This window comes from Panthera tigris, chromosome D4 (assembly GCF_018350195.1).
Source record: "Panthera tigris isolate Pti1 chromosome D4, P.tigris_Pti1_mat1.1, whole genome shotgun sequence".
Classification (NCBI taxonomy): Eukaryota; Metazoa; Chordata; class Mammalia; order Carnivora; family Felidae; genus Panthera; species Panthera tigris.
The window spans coordinates 2,893,048-2,917,526 of record NC_056672.1 but is presented as its reverse complement, the minus strand read 5'-3'; the positions used below and the strand labels follow the sequence as shown (position 1 = coordinate 2,917,526).

Here is a 24,479-nt window from a genome sequence, read left to right as displayed (position 1 = left end):
CTTCTCTGTCACAGCCCCATGGTTCCAGGCCAGATGGTCACATGAGCTCTTCATTACCCCCTGCGGTCACCCTAATGGATAAGTTTTCATCTGAATGGATACTACTGAAAAGGGGTATGTTGGCGTTGTCTGTGAGACCCCCCGGGAATGCCCATGCAGGCTGAGAAGGGGACACGTGCCCAGTGCTCATGGCCGTGGGACACAGCAGGGTGTCGGTGCATCCCACACGCCGACCTTGGGGAGGGTGCATGACCACAATGGCCTTGGAGTGTGCTCAGAGATTCATGAATAGCGCTAAAATACCATGGTGTTGGGGAGGGGATCTAGAGGGAGAAGGTACAGAACCATTTATGTACCTCAAGTACACACACACACACACAGAACCATTTATGTACCTCAAGTACACACACACACACACACACACACACACACACACACCCCACCACAACGGGACAACTTCATGGGAGCACGGTGAGCACCACTGCAACACGGACCAGGGAACCGCGGAAGGGGCTGGAGGGGACAGCGGAACAAGAGAAGCTTCCTGCACAGACTGGTCCTAATTCTAGTCCACAAATGAAAGAGTGTGATGAACTCAACTCACTTAACCCAAGCTGAGAAACGTGTTCAGTAAAGGTCCGCCCAGCGTAAGACACCCGAGTGGGGCGTCTTCAGAACTACCTCTCCCGATAATTTTATTTCATTTGTGCTTTACACAAGGCCTGATTTTGCCCAAAGAACCTGGAATTCATTCCTCCACACTGTGTTATGGCAAAACATGTGTTACCATGGTTTCTGAAAACAAAATTTCGATTAGCAGATGGAGCTACTGAGAGGGAAGTGTGTTCCTGGTGTAGGAATTTGGAGCAGCATTAAGGCTAAAATCAACACGCTTCAAAAACTCCTACCATTTAGAATGATCGTGAATGACTGCCAGCAGGATGGTGGTACATTAATTACTGTGGTATACATTCTTGATTGATACGCGTATCATGAAGATTAGAGAATTCAGTACCAACGTTTAGTTTACAATACTTCTTAAACATTTTATCGATACTATTTTTAAACTCGGAGAACATTGGACAGAGGTAGATGAAATCCAGAATTAGAATGCACCGTGGGTGATCATGAACTATCGGGAATGTTTTGAAAACGTTGCAATGAACCAAAGGAGATGATCTAAGTCATCCCCAGAATTTAAACGATGCTATCTCTGCAGGGTATCTGAAACGCCGCGGGGTCACAGGGCGCGGTACCAGATCAGGGTTCATCACCACCGGCCGTCTGTTCTCTCGGGAAGGGGGGTCTGGGGGGCTCGCGGCTGCTCGGAGGAAAGACCACATTTCCCAGCATGCCCTGCAGCTACCCGTGGTCACGTGGCTCCGGGTCCTCGTGAAGAGTTCCTTAGGACGCAGCAACCTGCTTGCCTTGCCGTCTTTAGTCATTTCTCCTTGTTTCTGGAAGATGGGTGTTTCCACCTGCGAGAGAAATCAGCGTCTACCCGGGGGAGCAGACAGGTGCGGGGTCTGTCACTTACAGAGGAGCCTCATCCCAGTCACTGCACGTCCTCTCGTCCGTAGATACAGTTTTGAGATGTGCCCGACAGGTCCTCCCAGACACATACCTTTCACGTCTCTGTCCCGAGTGTCTGTGGTGATGCTGTAATCTGTCTTCCCACCTTCGGGCACCTCAGATGGGGCTTTGGGCCTGGCTGTTCCTCCCATGGGGCGAGCCGAGGATCAGGTGCCACTCTGGGTCGGAGAGCCTCCCGGGGCCCCGCCCCCGTTACTCCGCTTCTGGGTCACACCCCGCTCTGCAGAAGCAGGAGACCGTGTGGTCTGGGGCACTCACCTCCTGCAAGGCTCCTTGAATCCTCTCTGTGTCCCTGGTCTGTGTCTACACAGAGCATGGAGACCACATCACTCCCTGCTCAAAAGCCTTCAGAGACTTCCACATAGGAACAGGGCCCAGATCCTTCCGCGTCCGTGGAGGCCTTATGTGGCTTGCCCTGCTGGCCTCCGGGATCTGTTCTACTCTCCCCCTTCTCTCTGCTCTCCAGCCACTTGGCCTCCTTAAGTGCTTCCCACACTCCTAACCCCTCTGGCCACAGGGCCTTTGCACATGGCACTCCCGCTTCCAGAAACACTCCTCCCCAGTCAGGCTTTTTAGATCTCAACTCCCACATCACTTCTTCAGTCCCTCCAGATGAGGTATGGTCCCATTGTTCCTAGACTTAGCACAGAGCATGCTCAGTGACGTCAGGGAGCTTAGCTGGGCAACCCCAGGCCTCAACCTCACCGACTTGCGACATTTGTGCGAATACAATTTGATGTATTTACAGGAATACCCATATGCTTACAATAAAGAACTCTCTACCAGGTTCCACTACATGTAAATATCGGGAGGAGTCATTGGAAATGCGGATGATCGCAACATTGACAATATTGTCCTGCCCCGTTTTGGTAGCACGGGCATCCCCGTGCTTATCAAGCCTGGTAGTGCCGTTGAAATGCAACCTATTTGCTGGTCTAGTGAAGGACGGCCCCTGGCTGACCAAGAGCCTCTGACGACCAGGCCCCTTCGCACTCCCTCTGATTTCTGATGTCAGCACTGTGCCGGCCCCAAGTTACATGTGCAGAAGGTATTTTTTAATCACTGGGGTGACTGAAGAAGTTGGCTGTAAATTCATATCTGTCCATCCATCCATCCTTCCATGCATCGTCTCTGTTTCTGTCCCTCTGTCTCCCTCTGTCTCTTTTTCTCTCTGTTTCTATTTCTCATTCTTTCCCTCCATCTCCTTCTCTCTCTGTCCGCCCTCCGTCTATCTCTCTGTCCCCCTGCCCACCTCTCTGTCCCCCTCTCTGTCTCTCCATCCCATGTCCACCTCTTGTCCCCTCTGTCTCTCTGTCCCCGTCTGTCTCTCTGTCCCTCTGTCTCCTGTCCCCCCATCCATCTCTCTGTCTCCCCATCTGTCTCTCCATCCCCCTGTCCATCCGTCTGTACCGAAGTGTGTTGCACACACAGACCAGGCTCCAAGCACCTTCACAGACGACCCTCTGAGTCACCAGCACCAGATAAAGGACAGCAGCTTGAGTGGTTGGGCCCCTCGGCCTCTCGTCCATTGCTAATCCTCTAATGACACCAATTATTTTTGCCTGTTAGGAATACTGTGTGCACTTTCTGAGGGTGTCAAATCTGGCTTCGGTCTGGCGCCCACTGAAGGTAAGAAGGCCAGCTGACCGAGTTCACCTAGGACGGAGGACAGCAGGGACAGAACTTCGGGTTCGACACGGGAACGGTCCTTGGTACCAGGGACCTGTTACCTGCCGAGGTTTGGGTCCATGGGGCTCCGGCGTGAAGAAATGCCCAAGGTCCCGGTGAGACCCCGGGAGGTCACGGGAGCGTGTTCCACGATGCTCTGCCTGTCCTGCCCTGGGTCTCGGCTCACTGACGTGCGGCTCTGACTTGCCTCGTGCAGATGCGGTGTTTCCACGAAGCGCGTGTGTGAGAAGGTGGGCCTGGCCTGACGGGGAAGGGGAGGGGCCGGGCTGAAGGCTGGCCTGAAGGCTGAACTTGAACTTGGCCTGCACCGCAGGGGCCTCTGGCCTTGCCCTCCCAGGGTATGTGGGGAAGGATTCGGGGGCAAGAACACAGCCCTTGACCCTATATCTTCTGTCCCGGGAAAAGGGTTTTGCCGACAAAGGTGCTGGGGCCTCAGACTCTCGTTAGGAACATCTCTGCTCTGTTTGTGGACGCTTCCTCTTCCGAAAACAGGAAGCAAATTTACAACAGGTCTGATCTGGGAAAATAAGGAATGTGATTAGATGGCACAGATAAGTAAAGTGGAGGAGAACCTGAAACACTTAAAAGAGAGGTGACCAGCGTCAGAAAGCGAAAACGACACGCTTTTTCCTGTTGGACTCTGTCACCAACAATGGACTCGACACTTTTAAAGTGCTTTCCGCGAGTGTTTGGGGCTGTTACAATGCAGATACGGTGGTAAGGGAGGAATGTGGGGGCAGAGGGCGTGGTGCCTTCGGGGGATACCGGTGGACCGTCCCGGACCCGGCACGTAGGCAGTGAAGCTCCCGGACTGGCACAGGCACACGGCCCCGGGGGGGGAAACACTGGGTTTCAAAAACCTTTGCGGTGGGGGTTGGGAGCTGGCGGGATGGCACGTGTCACCAGGTCGAGTCTGCTGGCGGGGAACCGCGTGGTGACAGTCCCCGAATCTCCCAGGCTCGTTCCAGAGGAAGGAGGCCCGTGAGGCGCCTGTACCCTCTGCCCCAGGAAGGTCAGGATTACAGCTGGGGAGCAGAAGTGCCCCGAGTCTAGATGATTCTAGATTCACTTGCCCATATGGCTAACTCTGACTGAGGTAATAGTTGCCCCTGGGACCGCTCTCCTGACGCTGCTGTCTGCAACCAGGCCGGGAATCGGGCCCTCAAGGGTCTGTCTCGTCTTGCAGACAAGGAAGCCACGCGAGCCAGTGTGATTCAAGGTGTTAGGCAGAGTTCTGGGGAGGAGCAGTGGGCACAGAGCAGCACAGCCAGGAGGGTGCCAAGGGTCGGTTCCGGACTCTGCCCGGGACCCTCGGTACCAGGACGCACACCCCAGCTGCCCGGGGACCTTCTGGACACACCGCCCTCACCTGCGCACACCCTCGCTCTGGATGACGTGTGAACCACACGGGCTCCTTCTAACTCAGAGCCCGCCAAGGCCGCCGCCCTCCACCCTTCGCCGCGCTTGGGAAGTGCTCCGTGCACACAAGTGTCCTAGCCCATCCCTCCCCACAGACTGTTTCAGGGAGGCCTTCTAGAATAGCTATGGGGAGAATCTTAATGGAAATGAAGAGGTGGCTCAGTCGGTTAAGCATCCACCTTTAGCTCAGGTCATGATCTCGAGGTTCATGGGTTCAAGCTCTGAGCTGTCAGCTCCGAGCCTGGAGCCTGCTTCGGATTCTGTGTCTCCCTCTCTCTCTGCCCCTCCCCCGCTTGTGTTCTGTCTCTCTCTGTCAAAAAAAATAAATAAATAAAATGTAAAAAAAAAAAAATTAAAAAATAAAAAAAGGAAATGAAGATTCCAGGTCGTCTGGGCGCCTCAGTCAGTTAAACATCCGACCTGGTCTCAGGTATGATCTCACGGTTCGTGGGTTCGAGCCCCGCGTTGGGCTCTGTGCTGACAGTTCAGAGCCTGGAGCCTGCTTTGGATTTTGTGTCTCTCTCTCTGCCCCCTCCCCGCCCCACCGTCAAGAATAAATAAATATGAAAAAAAAAAAACCCCGAAACGAAGCTTCCTGCCCAAATGCAGCAGAAATATATGCTATTAAAGCACAGAAAGATTTTGTTCCTAATTCCAAGCCACTTTCTTAACCTCCACTGATTACAAGTTCTCATCTTCCTCCTCATACATCATCTTAATACTACACAGTCTTACTGATTTAGTTATCACCAAAGCATTGTTTCCATAAATGCATACGGCTTTGCTCCTTTTCGGGTGCACACGCCCCAGGATTCATCTGTTCCGGGAGAAGCCCCTTGCGACTAAGATGCCATCACAGACAAGTATGATTCTGATGTCACTGGGGTGGAGGTGCCGGCAGCCCTTCCTTCCGGACGCGGATCCCGGTCCCTTCCCCGTGATCCTGGGCATCGCCGGCCAGCCCCACGCCCCCTGGCCGACGTGCGGCCCGAGTCCAGACTGGCCAACCAACGCCGTCGCTGGGACTGGGGGCGTCGCCGGACACTTCTCTCCGGACATGGCGCTGGGCGTCTTCGCTCCCGAGTGCAGGAAGCAGGCGGGTGGACCTGAGACAGACACACAGATGTGACTCCAGGGCGGGCGGCAGACCCAGGAGGGAGCGGGTACGCCCTGCCTGAAGCCCTGAAGCTGGGAACGCAGACCCTCACTGTGGCTTCCCAGCTGTGTGAGCCCCTGAGTCATTTCCCGTTGTCCTTCGTGTAAGCTAGTGGTCTCGTTGGCTTTTTGATGAAGCTTAACGAAGTCACATTGGGCGAGATGCGCATACCATAACATCTATCATTTCGGCCGCCTTTAAGCATACAGTTCGGCAGCCTCACGTCTCTGCACGCGGCTGGGCAGCCACCATCCATCCACAGAACTTCTTCATCTCTGGAAACCATCCACTCCCCGTCTCTATGAGTTTGATGACTCTGGGGACCTCGGACCAGGGGGGTCGCATAGTACTTGTCCTTCTGTGACTGGCCTGTCCCGTGCAGCGTGCTGTCCTCAGGGTTCGTCCGCACGGCAGCCGGTGTCGGGATCTGCTTCCTTCACAGGCTGAATAGTATTCCATCTGTGTGCCCAGCATGTTTTATTTGTCCGTCCATCCGTCCGTGGACCCTGTGAACTGTCCTCTTGGCTGCCGTGAATGACACCGCTACGAACACGGGGGCATTACCAAAACATCCACGTCGAGATCGTCGTAGATTCACATTCAGTTGTAAGAAATGGGAAACGTCCCAGGTTCCCTCTCCCCGGTTCCTTCCACGGTCACTTGTGGAGGGTTTTACCGCGTGCCAGGCGGCATCGTGAGAGCTTGGCGTGACTGACTCCGGCTAACTCAGAACACGGGAAACTGAGGCGACGGGGAGCCGGATCACTCAGGGGCTGGCAAACTTCTGCTGTAAAGGGCCAGGCAGGGAATCTGCTGGGTCTCATCTGTCCCAGCCATTCAACTCCGCTGTCATGGAGTGAAATAGACAGTATAGTATGCACACGAGGGACAGGACTGTGTTAAATAAACGTTTATTTGCAAGGATCAGGCAGGTGACGGCCTGTGGCCTGTGGGCTGTAGGTCACCAGCCCCTGTACTAACCTCTGCCGGGGCAGCTGCACTTCCAGCAGACGCGGAAGGACAGGAAGACTGAGCCCACGTCAGGCCACACGGACGGGCAAGTGGAGGCTCTGCAACGGGAACGCCACCAGCCGGGCTGCGACGTGGTGTTGTGCGGCCTGCGGCCGCCGTGAACAGTCCTGCGGGGGTGTAACGGCACCCCAGGGTCTCGAATGACGTCCCTGATGAGCGAGCGTGCAGACCCCGTGTCGCCATGGAAGGAAGACTCTGGCGGGGAGTTTGCATTTTAGTCTCCCCCGTTGTGGGCGGTCGGCTGGGAGGGAGCCAAGCGTGGTGGCGGACCGGAGCCGGATTCCCCCAAGGGAGCCAGGGAGCAGCCCCCCTCGGCTTCGGCACCACTGAAGCGTCCGTGTGACCAGGCGTGTGACGACCACCTGGGAGCCGTTATTTCATTCCAGCCGTCCGTGCGGCCGTGCGGCGTTTGAATGAACGAACCCCACGACGTCACAGCTGCTAGGAAGGCGCGTGGGGTGGGAAAGCAGCGTGGGCTGTGCCGTCCGTCTCCCGGGGGGGACCGAGGGCCGCGAGCCTGTCGCACCTGCAGAAGGGGTCTGCCGCCAGCACGTTTCCCAGGCCGCTCTGTCCGGTGACGGGAGTGCTGACGTTTCAAGACGAAGGTGCTCTAAGGGAAGAAGCGGGCAGTCAGATCTCGGGGAAATACAGCCTTAATCGGCTGTGGGCGGGCGGCGTGCACTGAGGCTTAGAAACAGCAGCAGAGGGGCTCCTGGGTGGCTCAGTCGGTTAAGCGGCTGGACTTCGGCTCAGGTCACGATCTCGCGGTCCGTGAGTTCGAGCCCCGCGTCCGGCTCTGGGCTGACGGCTCAGAGCCCGGAGCCCGTTTCAGGTTCTGTGTCTCCCTCTCTCTGCCCCTCCCCCGTTCGTGCTCTGTCTCTCTCTGTCTCAAAAATAAATAAACGTTACAAAAAATTAAAAAAAGAAAGAAACAGCAGCAGAGACGTAAGAAGGGGCTCCTCCCCCTGCTGCTGCTTCTACCAAAATGTAATTGGGGCCTAAAATCAACGTGCATTTGGACACAGGTGCAATGCTGCTCCAGCCGGGCCAAACAGTCCACATTTCTCGCCAGTAATCGCACTACTTTGCAGGTTTTGTTGTTTTTTTTCCCCCTCGTAATGAGAACGTTAGTAAAACCATTCTCAACAATGCTTTAAAAATATAAAACAAATGGTTTTCTCGATGTATTTCGAAAACAGGCGCCATGTAACAGCCTTAGAATAGTTGCAGCAAATAGCTTTCTGAATGATTTGTACTTCGAAAAAACATTCTCATTTTAAGCCCGAGGTTAGCGTGTGGTTTGGGAAAAAAGAAGCGAATGTTAAAAATAAGCGTAATCCACATAAAATTCATCCTGTGTAGGTAGCATATAACAGACATGTGACTTTCCTTGCTTGGTCCCTGAATCCGTGGTTAGGACTTGTCCCCATGGGGTGGAAATGTCCCTTCTTTCCTCTTCATTTCCGTGACGGTTCCCCCCCCCCCCGCCCCGTTCATTCACAAGGTGAGATGATGAATTAAAAATTCTTTGTATCACAAAAATCTTTTCTTTTAAATGTTTATTTATTGGGGGGGGGGCAGAAGAGGGCCAGACAAAGAGAGAGAGGGAGAGAGAATCCCAAGCACTGTCTGTGCACTATCAGCACAGAGCCCAACACGGGGCTCGAACTCACAAACTGGGAGACGATGACCCGAGGTGAGATCGAGAGTTGGATGCTTAACCAGCTAAGCCACCTTGTAAATAAGACAAAAGATCGTCTCCTAAAGTTTGGAGAAAACCATTTTGAACACCTTCCAGTGTGATGTTGAGGCAGTGTTTCACTGCAGCCCCCTCTAACTCCCACCGCTCCCCTGGACTAGCCTTTCCCAAGTTGCCGGTTTTCTTTGCCGTCCACCTTTGCGTGGGCACACGTCATTAAACACAGAGACAAAGCACGGTTTTTACAAGGTTGTTTATTAAAAAATAAGTACAGATTCTTGAAATCCAACCCTTGCCTTTCTGGGGTTGGCTTATATTTTCATTCTAGTGATTTTGGAAAACTCTGTTCCCTCAGGGAGATGTTGAGGCATTTCCATCCCTCCAGGGGCCGGGGCTCAGGTGTCCCGGCACCTGCCGAGAGCAGAGCCTGTGTGAGGGGGCGTGATTTGTTTCTGCTCCCCGAGAAGGGGCTGTGGACTGTGGGCACCTAGTCTACAGGTTGCTGAGGGTGCCCGTTTCTTCTTTGCCCTCTTTCCCTGTTCTGGCAACGTTTCACACACGGGTATACGTACCCTTTAGCGATATGGAAAACAAATATTCAACTAATTAAAAAAATGTTTAATATTTATTTATTTATTTATTTATTTTGAGAGAGAGAGAGAGAGAGAGAGAGAGAGAGACTGAGCATAGCAGGGGAGGGGCAGAGAGAGAGGGAGACACAGAATCCAAAGCAGGCTCCAGGCTCTGAGACGTCAGCACAGAGCTCGACGCGGGGCTCGAACCCACGAACCGTGAGATCATGACCTGAGCCGAAATCAAGAGTCGGATGCTTAACCGACTGAGCCCCAGGCACTGCTCAAGTGCTTAGTAATCTTATGAGCACAGTGAAGAAAGGACAATCTAGCCACGGATCCAACGAAGTGAGAACAGGGTCCATCCTGGGGACTTTGTGCGCAAAGGGCTTCTTTCCCTGAAATTTCAGAGACAGCAGGGGCTGATGCAGTCACCGAGGGGCTTAGAGCCCAGGAGATGCAGGTGGCCTGGCAGGCAGGTGTCGGCAGTGCCCAGGGCTTTGCAAAGCCCGTCTTCTGGAGAAGAAGAGTCGAGGAGACGGGCAGCAGGGGCCGCGCGCGCCTCGGGATGCAAGCTTTAGCTGCGGTTTTCTCCGGACATCAAGTGATGAGGTGGGCCAGAGCCTGGATCTTCCTCAGGACGGAGCCACCCTGGGCTGTCAGGTGGGTTGTTCATTGCACCAGGGCACCCGGCTGAAGGGGAGGTGGGGACTGACTGCGTGCCGTGCCCTGGCCACTGAGAGGGTCGCATTTCAGGAAGGGCCTTGGCCCAGGGTAATGATGCCTCCCCCTCCCGAGTCATGAGTCACGGGGAGCTCCCTGTGCGGCCCCCTGAGCTGGCCGTGGGAGCTCCTCACCCCATCACGTCCACCACACCCCGCCCTCCCCGCCACCTACGGATAGGAAGGAAGGCCCGGAGGGGATGCTCGGGATGAGAGTGGAGGGCCCAGGCGGCACTGGGGGTGGCGGCTGCGAGCGGGGGCACGACAGGTGTTTCCCGCCCAACACGGTCTCTAAGTATAACTGTCTCGACTGTTCCCTCCGCCCGCACCGAGCACCACATCAGATGGTGCTTTACTTCAGCACAAAATATAATTACAGAACTCGTGAGGTGAACGGCGGTCTATTATGCACACCTCTATTTTTAGCCCTTCTGTTGCTCTTTTTTTCATTTCTGAAGGAAGGTCCCAGCTCGCTTCCGTTGCCGGTTCCCTCCTGTTTGGAGAGCTCTCCTAATTTTTGTTGTTGTCGTTAATACGGAACGATTCATGAAATTGCACGTCGTCCTTCCACGGGTCCCTGTTGGGGTCCCCACTCGGTCCGGTGGGCTTCTCCTTTCCTGGTCCTTTGGCCACAGAGTGGGCTTTCCTGGCGTCTGTCCTGGCCCCCCTTCCGGGCCCCGTGGGAGACCCCAGGGCCACCCACGCTCACACTCAGCTGTGTCCTTTGTTCTTTCCATCGTCCGTTAAGTCGTTTCCGGAATTTTAGCTGCATTTAGAGAAGGGGAGCAGTGTCATCTTGTTCCAGAACTAAAAGTCGGCAGCTGACGTTTTTCAAACCTGGATTACTAATTTGCATAATGCGTCTACCGCGCGTTTCCATTTAATGAGTTGGGGATTTTCTCCCCCCTTGGGGAGAAGCAACTTTCAAAAGGAGTGGATTTCTCCGAATGACTTCCCGAGCTGACCCTTAGGCTCAAGGCCAGAGGGCAGGTTGGCGTAGCGCCTGGAGTCCCCGGCCGTGCGCCCCTCCACCACCCCCGCCCCGTGGACGCGGGGCTCTCCTTCTGGAAGCTGGCACTCCCCTATTTTCCGACGCTCTGATGACACAGAGCGGAAAAGCTTCTCATCTCAAGCAAAAGAGGCATCAAGCGTGTAGATGCACTGGGAGCTGTCTTACTTTTAACTTTTCCCTTCTGTCATCGGCAGTCTTTGACTTTTCCAGGAACAGCCTGTGTGTTGAGAGGTCAGACTTCAGTAACTTTCATTAGTTGGGAAGGCAGGGGACTAAATTGACTGGACTCTACCCGGTGAGAGATTCTGGGCCCGTCCAGCCAGGCGGGGTGTATCAGAAGGGGATTCACTGTGCTGACCGAGGGAGGAGCGTCCTTGAGTTAACTCGGAAAGGGTCACTCAGCAGGACCCAGAGAAAGGCCCACGGGTCAGCAGGCTTTGGAGAGGAACAGAGGCACACGGCAGGGGAGGAGGTGGAAGGGTCGACCTTCACAGCCGCAGGGATGGTGAGAGCCGGAGCTGAGCCGGGGGCTGGTTGAGCAGGCATCCGCATGGTTTCCCTGGCAACAGACGCCCCCCACTCCCCCCCCCCATACTGAGAGTCTTAGGATTTGATAAACTCGAAGCAGATGAAGTGTGTGGTAACAGGAGAAGAGCATGCTGGTTCTAAGCCCCGCAGAGAAGGGCTGGGAAGCAGCCCTACAGGGAGGCGATGACGCGGGAGCCTCGGGGGTAAGGGGACGGGGAGCTGTTGGCCCAGCTGGTGCACACCTGTCATGTTGTCTGGTGTCGGGCACGTGGGTGCAGGTGTCAGACTGAGACTACAGGAAGCCATCCTGGTTCCCTTGTCTCCTGCTTCTAGCGTGGAAGCAAGCGCGGGGGACAGGCTGGGAGTCTGTCCCCTCATTTTGTGTGTGTGCCCCCTTGAGCTGCAGACTCCCCCCGGCAAGGTGGACCTGCCTCCTCATTATGGATGTGGAATTAGCCCGGGCGGGTCACCTGCACACGACCACCCAGCCAGCCAGCAGCGGGGGCAGGGCCCTTCCAGACCCGTGGGCCTGTCGCGAAGACAGAAATAACACGCCTAAACTCTCCTCTGTGTTCCGTTCTGTAGGGACAGCCCGTTGGCCTCTCCCTCTCTTTTGTTTTTAAGTGTTTATTTATTTTTTTTAGGGCAGGGGAGGGGCAGAGAGAGGGAGACACAGAATCCAAAGAAGGTTCCAGGGTCTGAGCTGTCAGCACAGAGTTCACTGCGGGGCCCGAACCCACGAACTGTGAGATCGTGACCTGAGCCCAAGTGGGATGATTAACCGACTGAGCCCCCCAGGCGCCCTGGTCTTCCTTTTGAGCCTGTGGGTTCAACATGCAGAGAAGTCCGGGCTGGCGATTTACAGGGTCTCAGGCTGCTGGATTGAAGTGAGGACGAGGGGGAGGCAGGTCCCGACAGGTGGAAGGCAGAGGATTAGAAACACGGGGAGAATGTGTGCACGTAACTTGTAAATTACCGCGGCCTCGAGGGGTGCGTGCAGCACGTTCTCCATACTGTGACAGAGGACAATTTGCTCCTTGATAGATCTCAGAAAGATCGGCATCCGCAGAGATAGAGGACAGAGTAGATGAGCCCATGATTTTACACCTGAAACATCCACCGGCCCGCATTGTATGGCTTTTTTTGGATACATGAAAGGAGGGTCCATTTTCTGCTGAAAATATGATGAGAACCTATAGCAGAAAGTTCCCAGGAAGCTATCAAGAACGTCCAGTTCGTGTGAGAATGTGGACTTGTCCTTACGGACACAACCGTCCCTACAGCGTGCTGGGAGTGCAGCACTCGGGGTGACTTTTGTGGGGAGTCCTTCCTTGCCCTTCTATCACCATTCCTCCCCATCCGTGTGGTTTGTGCGGCACTGGCCCTGATGGGCAGATTGCCCGCCCTCTGGCCACAGTGATTGGCTGGGAGTCTGGCCATCGTTCGTACCAGCCCAATCATCATCTTCTCTGGAAGGTGAGCCGGAAAACCCCTCTCTCTTTCTGGAGGAAGATGGTTGAAAGGACCCCTTGAGGTGGGAGTCAAAGGGGGGCCATCTTGCTTCCACGTGGAGAAAGTCTGCCCCAGAATAAGGCCAAGAGCAACAGAGAGAGAGAGAGAGAGAATGGTGATACCATTTAAACACCTGGATTCAACCTCACCGGATGCTAAGGACTTCCCAGTCACACGAGCCAACACATTCCTCTATTTTTAAAAAGTCTTATTTGATGGGGCGCCTGGGTGGCGCAGTCGGTTAAGCGTCCGACTTCAGCCAGGTCACGATCTCGCGGTCCGTGAGTTCGAGCCCCGCGTCGGGCTCTGGGCTGATGGCTCGGAGCCTGGAGCCTGTTTCCGATTCTGTGTCTCCCTCTCTCTCTGCCCCTCCCCCGTTCATGCTCTGTCTCTCTCTGTCCCAAAAAAAAAAAAAAAAAGTCTTATTTGAATTGGGTTCAACTGAGCAAGTCCTGATGAATGTCGTCAGTGTAGAACACAACCGTTGTGCCAGAGGGGTGGGGTTCTCAGCTGGTTGTTCTTAAAGCGATTCCATTAGCCAACTAAACGCACAATCACCCTTTCACGAAGGCCCTATGCTGCTCTCAATAGCAGTGTGGCTGACTGGCCGGCGTCGTGATGGCTCCCATCGCTGACGGCACCAGGGCCACTGCCTGCATAGGGGGTGCTGTGGGCTGAACCGTGTCCCCAAAATTCCTAGTGAAAGCCCGAATCCTGCCCGTGATGGGATCAGGAGGCGATTAGGTCTCGAGTGCGGGTCCCCATTAGGATCAGTGCCCTAACAACAAGAGCCCGGAGGGCCTGCCCTCTTTCTCCCTCCGACTGTGAGCATGCAGAGGGAAGGCAGCCGTCCACAAGCCAGGAAGAGGGCTCCCACCCGAGGCTCCCTCCCAGGCCGACAGCCGCCAGAACCACGGGGGAAATGGTGCGGTGTGGAGGCCACCCCTCTGTGCTGAGGCGGCCCGAGCCAGCGCCCACGGGGGCTCAGCGGGGTCCCCACAGCGGGAACTGGCCTCACAGACCCTCAATGCACACAACTCTTCACTAGGGAGGCATAGCCCCCGCCCTGCAGAGGGAGGCTCCCCGGGAGGAAATGCTAACTGTGCGTCATGGGGTGAGCTGCTACTCCTTCGGCCTTTCCCCCGACCGCCGCCTCTTACCCAGTCTGCCTTGTGTCTTCGTTCTTGAGGAGAGAGGGGTCAGAGCAGGAGCTGGTGCCATGGGGGGCAGAGGAGCAGCCCGACCCTGCAGAGGGAGGAGGCGTTGGGATCCCAGCGTCCGCGACTCCCACTGACTGATGTCCCCGTAGGAGAGGCGGAGCAGCCGTGCGGGAATGCTCTTCCTCCTCCGCCTTCCGGAACCTCTGCCTTCGCCCCACAGCACCACGTCCACCGCGTCCCCGTGGCCACTGAGGGGGGTACAGACAGTTGATCGGCTTTCCTCCTATGTCTCCGTGAAGACGTCTCCCTGTTAGCAATACGCAAACTGTCCACCGTGTTTGCTGGGTGTCGAGCACATGGTGGCAAGCTTTCTCCGCGAAGGGCCAGATAGGAGGTATTGTAGGTGTCGCGGGCCACACGGCCACTCGCTCTGCCCGCCGTGGGTAAGCAGAGCAGGCAACACGTCAGCAGATGGGCATGGCCAAGTTCCAGTAAAACTTTATGGTCAGGGGGCGCCTGGGGGGCTCAGTCGGTTAAGCGTCCGACTTCGGCTCAGGTCATGATCTCACGGTTCATGGGTTCGAGCCCCGTGTCGGGCTCTGTGCTGATGGCTCAGAGCCTGGAGTCTGCTTCGGATTCTGTGTCTCCCCCTCTCTCTGCCTCTCCCATGCTCATGCTCTCTCTCTCTCAATAATAAATAAACGTTAAAAAAAAGGAAAACTTTATTTATGGCCAATGACATTTGGATTTAATTTCACTTTTATGCGTTATTATATGGTATTATTCTTTTGATTCCCCCCCCCCCACCAATCATTTAAAAATGTGACATCAGGAGGAGCCCAAGGAGACAAGAGCGTGGCAGCCTGGATGGGATCCCGGGACAGCAAAGGATGTTAGCGGAAAACCGAGGCAATCAGAATAAGGTGTGGGCTCTGGTTACCAATAAAGTAGCAGGTTCGTTGACTGTGACAAATGTGCCCTTCGAATGAGAGACGTTAATCACAGGAGTGGGTGGGGGCCGTGTGGTCTTGTCTTGCCAATCTCTTTTGTACGTTAAAAACTATTTTAAAACATAAAGTTTATTAAAGAACAACAACAAGCATTTTTAGCTTACGGATGTACAAAAAGAGACGGTGAGCTGATTTTGGCCTGAGAGCAACAGCTTCTCCACTCCTCGGATAAAGGATAGGACGGACGGCTGTGTGTGACAATATGGTAACCCAGAAAGGCTCCCTGATCCTGTCAGTGAAAACAGTTAAACGTGACGGTTAATAATAAGAAACATTCTGGGGCGCCTGGGTGGCTCAGTCGGTTAAGCATCCGATTGTGGCTCAGGTCATGGTCGTGCAGTTCATGAGTTTGAGCCTCGCGTCGGGCTCTGTGCTGACAGCTCAGAGCCTGGAGCCTGCTTCGGTTCTGTGTCTCCCTCTCTCTCTGCCCCTCCCCTGCTCACGCTGTCCCTCTCTCTCTCTCTCTCTCAAAAATAAACATTAAAAAATTTTAAAAATTTAAAGAAATAGGTCCCTGAAGTCTTCAAATATTTTAGACACGGGATACAGAGTAACTGCAATTAACACGTTTAAATAAAACACAAGGAAGTTTGAAAGCAGAGTAATGAACGAGGAGCTGTAGAATGGCCAGAGCTGGTTGACCTGCTGGCACGGAGAGCAGCGGCCCGTCTCCGAGCGTCAGGGAGCGTCAGAGGCCGGAGGTCACGTGCCCGCCCCACGATCCTCGGCCGCGTCAAGCCAGGTGTCCTGGGCTGTAAAATGGGGAGCTGGCACTCTTCTCCTCTCACACATGGAAAAGCCCCGAATTACAAGGGAAGCACACGGCAGGTCAGCGTCACACGTCCCTGGCTCCTTCCTTTGCAAAGCACGAGTTTCTTATGTTCGATGTGCGTCCTGAGATGATGTCTGAGTGGAACAGGGGACCGAGTGCACGGTGGGGGGCGGAGCACAGACAGGGTGAGACAGGAGGTGGCCGACCTCAGGGTGTCAGCATCCCCAGGCACACGTCACCGGCCCCCCAGGAGGAGCAGAGGGGTCCTGTGACAGAGGCTCTCGGGCAGACGGGGGTGGCTGGTCACCCGAAGGGCCAGAGCCTTCTGTTCTCCAAACCTTCCTTATGTGGCCAAGTGCCGAGGGAGCAGCAGGCGTGGTCCTGCTGTGGGCTGAACGCTGTCCCCCCAAACCCATTCCCGGTGGGATGGTGCCTGGAGGGGGCTCTGGAGGTGATCAGGGTAAGACGAGGTCACGAGTCTCGGGCCCAGGATGGGATCGATGCCCTCAGGAGTAGAGACACGAGAGCCCGCTCTCCCCCCTCCGCCACGTGAGGACACGCGCGGGGGCTCCATCTGCCTGCTGGAGGGCCCTCACCAGGTCCCCCACGCTGGCCTCCACGGCCGCGAGTGCCCGTGGCCGAGCTGACCGAGAGGTCTGGAAGTGGCTGCGAAGGAGGGGGCTCCCGTGGGCCCCCCGGAGACCCAGGACTCAGCCCTGCGGGCCCTCCCTCAGCCGCTCGGGCTTCCCCGACCGGTGAGGCCGCCTCTCCGGGGCTCCGCCGGCCCGGCCTAGGGGGGCTTGCCTGGGGGTTGAGCGTTGTACCTGGAGCAGCTGGTGGGGAGGTAGAGGCTGAGATTCAGCGAGGCCCTTCTGGGTGGCGAGGGCCGGGCCGCCAGGACTGGCCTCTGGAATCTTCCAGCTGGGCTGGGCCACCTGCTGCGTGAGGTTCTCGGTCCCTGTTTTAGCCAAGGACAGCTGCCTTGGTGCCATCACGCCATCAGGAAGGTCCTCCTTCCATACGCGGAGCTCAAAAGCTAAAGAAAAAGGAACAAGAAACTTGGACCACTTTAAGGGACGGTCACTTACGACAATAAAACTTACCCCCACGAGTGAAACATGCAATCAGAGTTGGCTTGATGGAAGGTTCTGGATTCCGATCAGGATTCTGATGAAATGTTACAATCTGCCAGAATATGATTTTGCAGACATTGAAAAGGAAACTTCAAAAATATTTTGATTTGCTTCATTTGGGGCTTTCTAAATATTTAATGTTTAAAATCTTTCAGATTATTGATTCAAAATGATGTTTATTTCCTACAACTTATGTTTGGTTTATATTTGGCATTTATAAACACTCAACAAAACCAGTCTTATGTGGCATTTGGTAATGTTGGTAATTGCTATCACTGTTTTTTTTTTTTTTTTTTTTTTCCTTCCTAGAATTCTGGGGTTTAAGTCACAGGAGGCCGGTGAAAATGAAGGCCAGTGTGATCCAGGGGACATAAAAGCTCGGAGGCCACCCTTCTCCCTCACACGGGGACGGCCTCTAACAGTCTCTGCCGAATGCATTGTGAGGATAGGAGGGAAATGGCCCTAAATTAAATCTCAATATTCCAGCCAGCCCCACTGCTCAGGCTAACAGCATCTCAAAGTGCAGATAACTCGCTGATGCTCACGGGTCCCCCTTAGCAACTGGGTTGCCATGGAAACACATTGTGACTCGCTGAGAGGGAGCGGGCAGAAGCTGGGGGAGTTTGCCGGCATTTCTCATTGAAATAATTGCAGCTGTTCTCAGTGTGTTTAAGAAATGAGTGCACCACGACCTCTTTCTTCATTTCCCTTTGCAGAGCCTGTTTGTGACAAGTCTTGCGTCCAAAGAGTTCCGCTTGAGATTTTAAATCTTACCGATATTGTCTATATATTTTAAAAGCCATGTTTGGGAAGCCCTCGGCGGTCCATTATCTGCTTTGGGACACAGGATTCTACGTGCATTTAGAAGCTTGTCCAGACATGAAACTCCTGTGGAGGAGATCCCATGATCCTGCTCATACATGTGAGAGGCAGAAAGGACGTGGGCACAACCCGTTTTCATAACAGGGCCGCTACAGATTTGACACGATCTTGTGCTAACTGATTGTGTGCCCTGCATGCTTTTGTCCGACAGTATTTATAACGAATTATCATTTAGGGGGTTGGATCGTATCGGTTCTGTAATAAGTACCGAGCCTTCCACATGTCTGTTCTTTTGGGAAGTTTCTAGGGCTGCTAAGAGAGATTTTATTTCCATTTAGGACACATTATGTGTTTCTCTGAATCAGAACTAGTCAATTGTTCTTAAAGAATCTTTGTATTGGGGACCTGACTTTTATTTTTAAAAGCAGCCTTTTATTCTGGTGAAAAATACACATGTGTTCGTGATAGAACTGTTAGAAATTATGGAAAAGCATGAAGACAAGTATAAAGATTCCCCAGAAATCTCGCCTCTGAGAGATACTCATCATCGAGCTTGGCATCCTTCCTCAAAGCCTTTATTTTTAGGCATTGGGGTTGTTTTTCAGTTTAGTGATCAGGGTCAGGACAGCATTTAGGAGACGTGTGTTCAACTACAAAGCAAAAAAAAAAAAAAAAAAAAGCCAAGTTCTTCAGCTAAGAAGAGAAACCAAAGCATAAACCATGCAGGTTATCTGACACACACAGAGGTTAATTCTTAACTGGAGGGAGATGGTACTCCGTGGAGAAATTAATTAAAATGTTCACTATGGAAACACTATTTTAAAATTGATGCTGGCTGTCATATTAACTTCAGAAGGTGATTTTCCAGGGGCCCTGCGCCTGGGTCGGCATTGAACCTGGAGCCCTGACACATCTCCGTGCTTGTTGATTGAGTTTTGTAATTTTCATCTATTTCGATGTAAAAATGTCCAGATTTTTCTAAGGCATAGGATCTTAGAACCATCTTAGAACTCATTAAGACGGTAACGAGTCAAACATCTAACAACAGAACTCCTCTAATAACAGCGTCATATACACACTGTGCAGAAAATACGACTGGGTCTAAATCGTCCCACATCCAAGGATCCTGGGCGTGGGGTTTTTGTTCTTTGCATTAACCATAGCACGGCTAATTTGCTGAGGGTTCCGAGAGCAGGGACACTGGAGGCCGAGGGTACCATGTCCACCGGCTTCTGGGAGCTTCTATGGGTTCTGTCATCAGAATACAGACCTCAGAACACAAAACACGGGGACCCCAATCTAAAAACCGAGGCCTAGGATGGAGCCCTGCAGATCGGGTAGTGATAGAACCGTCTCTAGATGGGTTCCTTCTTCTTTGAAGAAACTTTGGAAGCTGGTTGCATTACTGTGGACATTTTATTGAAGAAAGTCACATAAACATGGCTACGTAGGCTGCAAACAAATGCTTCAGGCAATTCATTCTTACCCCATCCTACCAGTAACAGGACAAGTGAGGAACTAAAATATGTATCTGTTTATTGTGGTAAAGTATACATAACACAGAATTTGTCATTTTCACCATTTTTAAGTGTACCATAGGGGCGCCTGGGTGGCTCAGTCGGTTAAGCGTCCGACTTTGGTTCAGGTCATGATCTTGTAGCCCGTGAGTTCGAGTCCTGCATCGGGCTCTGTGCTGATGGCTCAGAGCCTGGAGCCTGCTTTGGATTCTGTGTTTCCCCCTCTCTCTGCCCCTCCCCTGCTTGCACTGTGTCTCACTCTCAAAAATAAACACTAAAAAAAATTTTTTTTAACGTTTATTTATTTTTGAGACAGAGAGAGGCAGAGCATGAACAGGGGAGGGTCAGAGAGAGAGGGAGACACAGAATCCGAAACAGGCTCCAGGCTCTGAGCTGTCAGCACAGAGCCCGACGCGGGGCTCGAACTCACGGACTGCGAGATCATGACGTGAGCCGAAGTCAGACGCTCAACCGACCGAGCCACCCAGGTGCCCCCAACCATTTTTAAGTGTACCATAGGGGCTCCTGGGTGGCTCAGTCGGTTAAGCGTCCGACTTTGGGTCAGGTCATGATCTTGTAGCCCGTGAGTTTGAGTCCTGCATCGGGCTCTGTGCTGATGGCTCAGAGCCTGGAGCCTGCTTTGGATTCTGTGTCTCCCTCTCTCTCTGCCCCTCCCCTGCTTGCGCTCTGTCTCTGTCTCTCTCAAAAATAAACACTAACTTTTTTTAAGTGTACAATGAAATGGCAGTAAGTGTACCCATGACGTGTATCCATCAGACCATCCATTTCCAGAAGACTTTTATCATCCCAAACATAACCCCAACCCCTTAAACCTAAGTCCTCACTCCCCTCCCACAGCCCCTGGCATCCACCATCCGGGTCTCTGTCTCTATGAATTGGACGACCCTGGGGCCCTCGTGTAGCTGGAATGTTAGAATGCTTATCCTTTTGTGTCTGGCTTCTTTCGCTGAGCACAACGTCCTTAAGGTTCAGCCACGTTGTAGCAGGTGGCAGAATCTCCTCCCTCTCTGAGGCAGCATAACGTTCCACTGTGTGGACATGCCTCAGCTTGCTTACGTGCCTCCGTGAGACACACGTGGGGGGCTTCTGCCCTCTGGCTGCTGTGCACACCAACATGCAAATACCTGTTGGGGTCCCTGCTTCCAATTCTTTGGGGGCACAAACCCAGAAGCGGAATCGTGAGATTATCATAGTAAATTCTGAGTAAACTCGGAATTCTGATAATTCGTGAGATTATCATACTAAATTCTGAGTCAACTCACGGGACCAGCTGTCACATCTGCTGGGTACTGTGCTCCCTGGGTGGGGGGAGAGGGGTTGACAGTTGCTGGTCTGAGGAAGCTTGTGGCCTCCCATCCCCCCATCGGCCACCTTCTCTAAACACAGGATGCTTTGTTGGTTTGATGAAGTCCAGGAGGAAAGCCAAATACAACCCGTTTGTGATTCTGACGTGTTCACACAAAAACGATCCAGCTTTTTAAGCAAATTCCTAAGAGCAACTTTTTAGTAGGTCATGGTAGATAGATGATGGCCACCGGTTTCTATTAATTGTGGAGCAAATTACTTGTCTCCGATGTATCTCTTTGTGAATATGGCTCCACGCTTGTGGGCTCCAGCACCCCTCCAGATGGGACTCCGTATCACTGCCCTCGACTGACCTCTGATGGGCAGAGTGCCCTGAGACTTTCCGTCGCAAAACTTAATGTCATGGGCATGACTCCTCGGAGGAGACTCAGTGTATGGTATGCCCCATTTTAAAATCTGGCAATAATTCTCTTTTGCTAAAATTGCAGATCCTTTCTTTTGCTAGATAGCCACTGTGCGGCGGTTATGAATAAAGATGCCGTGAACATTCGTAGATGTATAGTTTCATTTCTCTCTGGGGAAGATTCCGAGGAGGTGGCCTACTGGGTGGGCGCGTAAACGACGTGTAACCTCATAAGAAACCGGCGGCCGCACCTGCTTCTGCTCTTGCCTGGTGAAATTTCTATACGAGTGGGCTGCGTGCCCTCCTGCCTTAGCAAATGGTACTGCCCTGTCCTGATGATGGGTGGGCATTGGAATGCCTGCCCCAGGAGCGGCCCACAGATGAGCCAACACGGAGCCTGGCAGAACCCCTTGGTTGTCAGCGCCCCGAGGCCAGCCATCCGCTTTGGCCGACGCTCACCGTGCGGACCGACAGTCACAGGAAATTTCATCCCGTAGGACATTCACTTCAGTAACTGGAGACCTATTTTCAGCCAGATCCTCTCAGCAGCACCACAAAACTCAGAGGCTTAAGGGGGAATTCATTTTTTCCTGCTGGGCTTTCTGGTGACAACACTTGATCCACAAACCTCTGGGCAGAAGCTACTTGGGCACGAAGCTCCGGGAGGCACCTCAGGAGACGTGGCCCTGCTCCGTCCTTCTACTTCCTGCACCTCAGTAGCGATGAGGGTCCCCTCCACCCCCCTCCCTTCCTTCCTTTATCTTGTCTTATTTCACAGATGCAAACCTTACCTCCTTGAGGACATATTTTTTTAAACTTCTTTTTTTTTTAACTTTTTAAAAAATGTATTTATTTTTGAGAGAGAGAGAGAGAGAGAGAGAGAGAGAGAGAGAGCATGAGCCAGGAAGGGGCAGAGAGAGAGGGAGACCCAGAATCGGAAGCAGGCTCCAGGCTCCGAGCTGTCAGCATAAAGACCGACGGGGGGCTTGAACCCACGAACCGCGAGATCAAGACCTGAGCTGAAGTTGGACGCCCAACCGAGCCCCCCAGGCACCCCTCTTTGAGGATATTTTTAATAGGTTTTAAAAAATGTTTTCTTCTCTCTGCAGAGTCTACTGCCTCCAAGTTGCTTTTCCCTCTTTGTTTCGATCCCATTCCCATTTCATGTGAGAAGTTTTGCCGGATGGCCTGCCTCTCCATTTCCCTCCCGCGGGCCCCGCTGTGCCCGGGGGTGGTGGGGGCCCTCCTCTGGCACGTCTCTCAAGGCTTGCTGCCTCTGCTGCTCCCCCTGCCTTGTGGAGCCTGTGTAACAGACCTCTTCTTTGCCCCTCACCAGCTCCCATGAAGATGGGGAACTCTGGGAGCAGCACCCTCACCCCCGAACCTGGAACAAAGTCCTGTCCTTGCTAGAAATGCTCCCCTCCTGCTGCGGGGGGTCTGTGGATCCGTCACCTCTAATCCTGCATTCAACACCGCCCCCCCCCCCCACCCCGCCGATCCCCGCCGGGTCCTGACACAGGCTCTCACCCTGCGGTCCTGAGCCTGGAATGGAGGTGGCCTGCCCTCCCCTGACCCATGACCAGTAGCAGACAGTAGCAGACACAAGATTCAGCCCCTGTCCTGTCTGCCTTCCAGGCTCTTCCCGCCGAACCCCCAGCCCCAGGTTCAGTAAGCACCCAGATTCCAGGACAGTCTTGCACAAGGAAAGGCTGTTGGAGCTTCTTAGACTCTACTGTGACTCAGATCCTTACCCCATGGCCATGGCGATAATGACACTAACGGTGGGGCTCAGGCTTAATTATATGGGAAAAGTTCCTTCAGACTCCCCTTGCTCTCCAGGGGCGCGTTAGCTGGTGAGGGAGACAGGGATGAGACACAGAAGTGTGCAGGTTCCCCCAAATTGTCCATCTGGGTTTTTTCCAGGTCAGAGAATGTAGACTGCAGCATTCTTGCAGGGAAAGGAAACAATCCGTATGCAATTTATCACATGTATTTAAGAAATTTAGCCATTGTTGTATTTGAGCCTCAATATTAAGTGGTAAAGATTTCTCTCTGAGTGTACCACTTAACTCCACATCAAAAGAGACCAGTTCTGTTTTCTTTTTCAGCAATGCACGCTCAGGCAAAAGGTCGCTTTGACTTGTGGCTCACGTCTGTTGGGAATGACGCTCTAGAAAAAATACCGCTGTTGCCACCTCAAAGTCCTTATCGATAAGCTGCATGTGTTTTCAAATTGTAACGCAACGTTTATACAGAGAAGAAAATATAAATAGTTCACTTGTAAGGTTAATACGTAAGTAACGTTTACCAAAACTGCCTTGAGAAATGTGGTGTGACAAGTCAAATTCAGTAAGAGATTTGTCTCTTAAGCACGTTTCTTTCACTGCTAATATGGGAGAATCCAAACATTCTGTGCACATAAGGGAAATCTCCCATTTCTTGGTGTGTTCTGGGCAATCTCATCTCTGGATTTGAAGAAGTGGTCCACGAAGGAGCTCATGGTGGAGCCCAGTACATGGAGGTGAAGGATCTCCAGCTCAGAGAGGGGGTCTCCTGCACCCACTGGCCTGAGTGATGGTCAGGTGGGGGTGGGGGTGGTCAAGGCAGCCTGGCAGCTGGAGGCCCAGGGGAGGGGAGGGGACAATGCTGCTCCAAGACCCAGGCCGTCTCCGGGGGAGGAGACCACCAAGGCTTGGCTCCTGGCCTCCGGGAAGGTTACGAGGAGTTCCCTGGGTTATGGCGATTCTCATGACCTCTTCCAGGAACTTGAACACTTTTGCCATCTTTGCCATCACCTCCTCTGGCTGTGAGCATTTGGCTCTCTCTTGGTTCAGTTCTTGAACCAGGGAGGTGAATCCCTCCACCAGCACCGAGTTGGCCCTCACCACCTTCCTGAAGGCGTCTGCAAGTATCCTGAGTATACTTAAGGACGCTTTCTCTGGTCTGGCATTCTCTAAAGATGCTTCCAGCAGCTCAGACTCCTTCTTGGCCGCACAAAGCGTGTCCGTGAGTTGGCATTTCCTCTCGATCCACTTTTGTGAGCTGCTCTTCACGTCTTGTGTAAAGCTGACTTCAAACGGACTGAATGAGTCCGAACGTAAATAAGAGAGCCACCGCCAAGCCAATGGCAGGCAGACATGCCTCGGTCTCCCGCTGGAGGCTGTGGAAAGTGAGGTGTAGCCCCAGGTCGCTGGGCAGCCGCTCCACGACCACATCACCCAGCTGCCCCCGGAGCAGCCCCAAGCCACGCCCCAGGGGGGACGGCCGCCCCTCCGGGGCCCTGCTGCACGCAGGGTGTCCCCGTCACCGTGGAACCCTCAAGAAACCCCCTACGTTCCCCCCAGAACCCAACCAGCCACTGGCATCGCGGATTGGTCAGTCATCCAGTGGGCAGTGGGCAGA

The 24,479-nt window shown here is 53.5% G+C and overlaps 1 long non-coding RNA gene across 1 annotated transcript; it reads right to left on the bottom strand.

Moving 5' to 3' along the window:
• Positions 1-15,662: 15,662 nt before the first annotated feature.
• On the bottom strand, positions 15,663-17,502 carry LOC122233179. The gene is made up of 3 exons (XR_006210675.1): positions 16,980-17,502; positions 16,701-16,912; positions 15,663-16,010 (listed from the first exon to the last, which is right to left on the bottom strand). It is a non-coding gene; the product is annotated as an uncharacterized LOC122233179 (long non-coding RNA).
• Between the last annotated feature and the right edge of the window lie 6,977 nt (positions 17,503-24,479).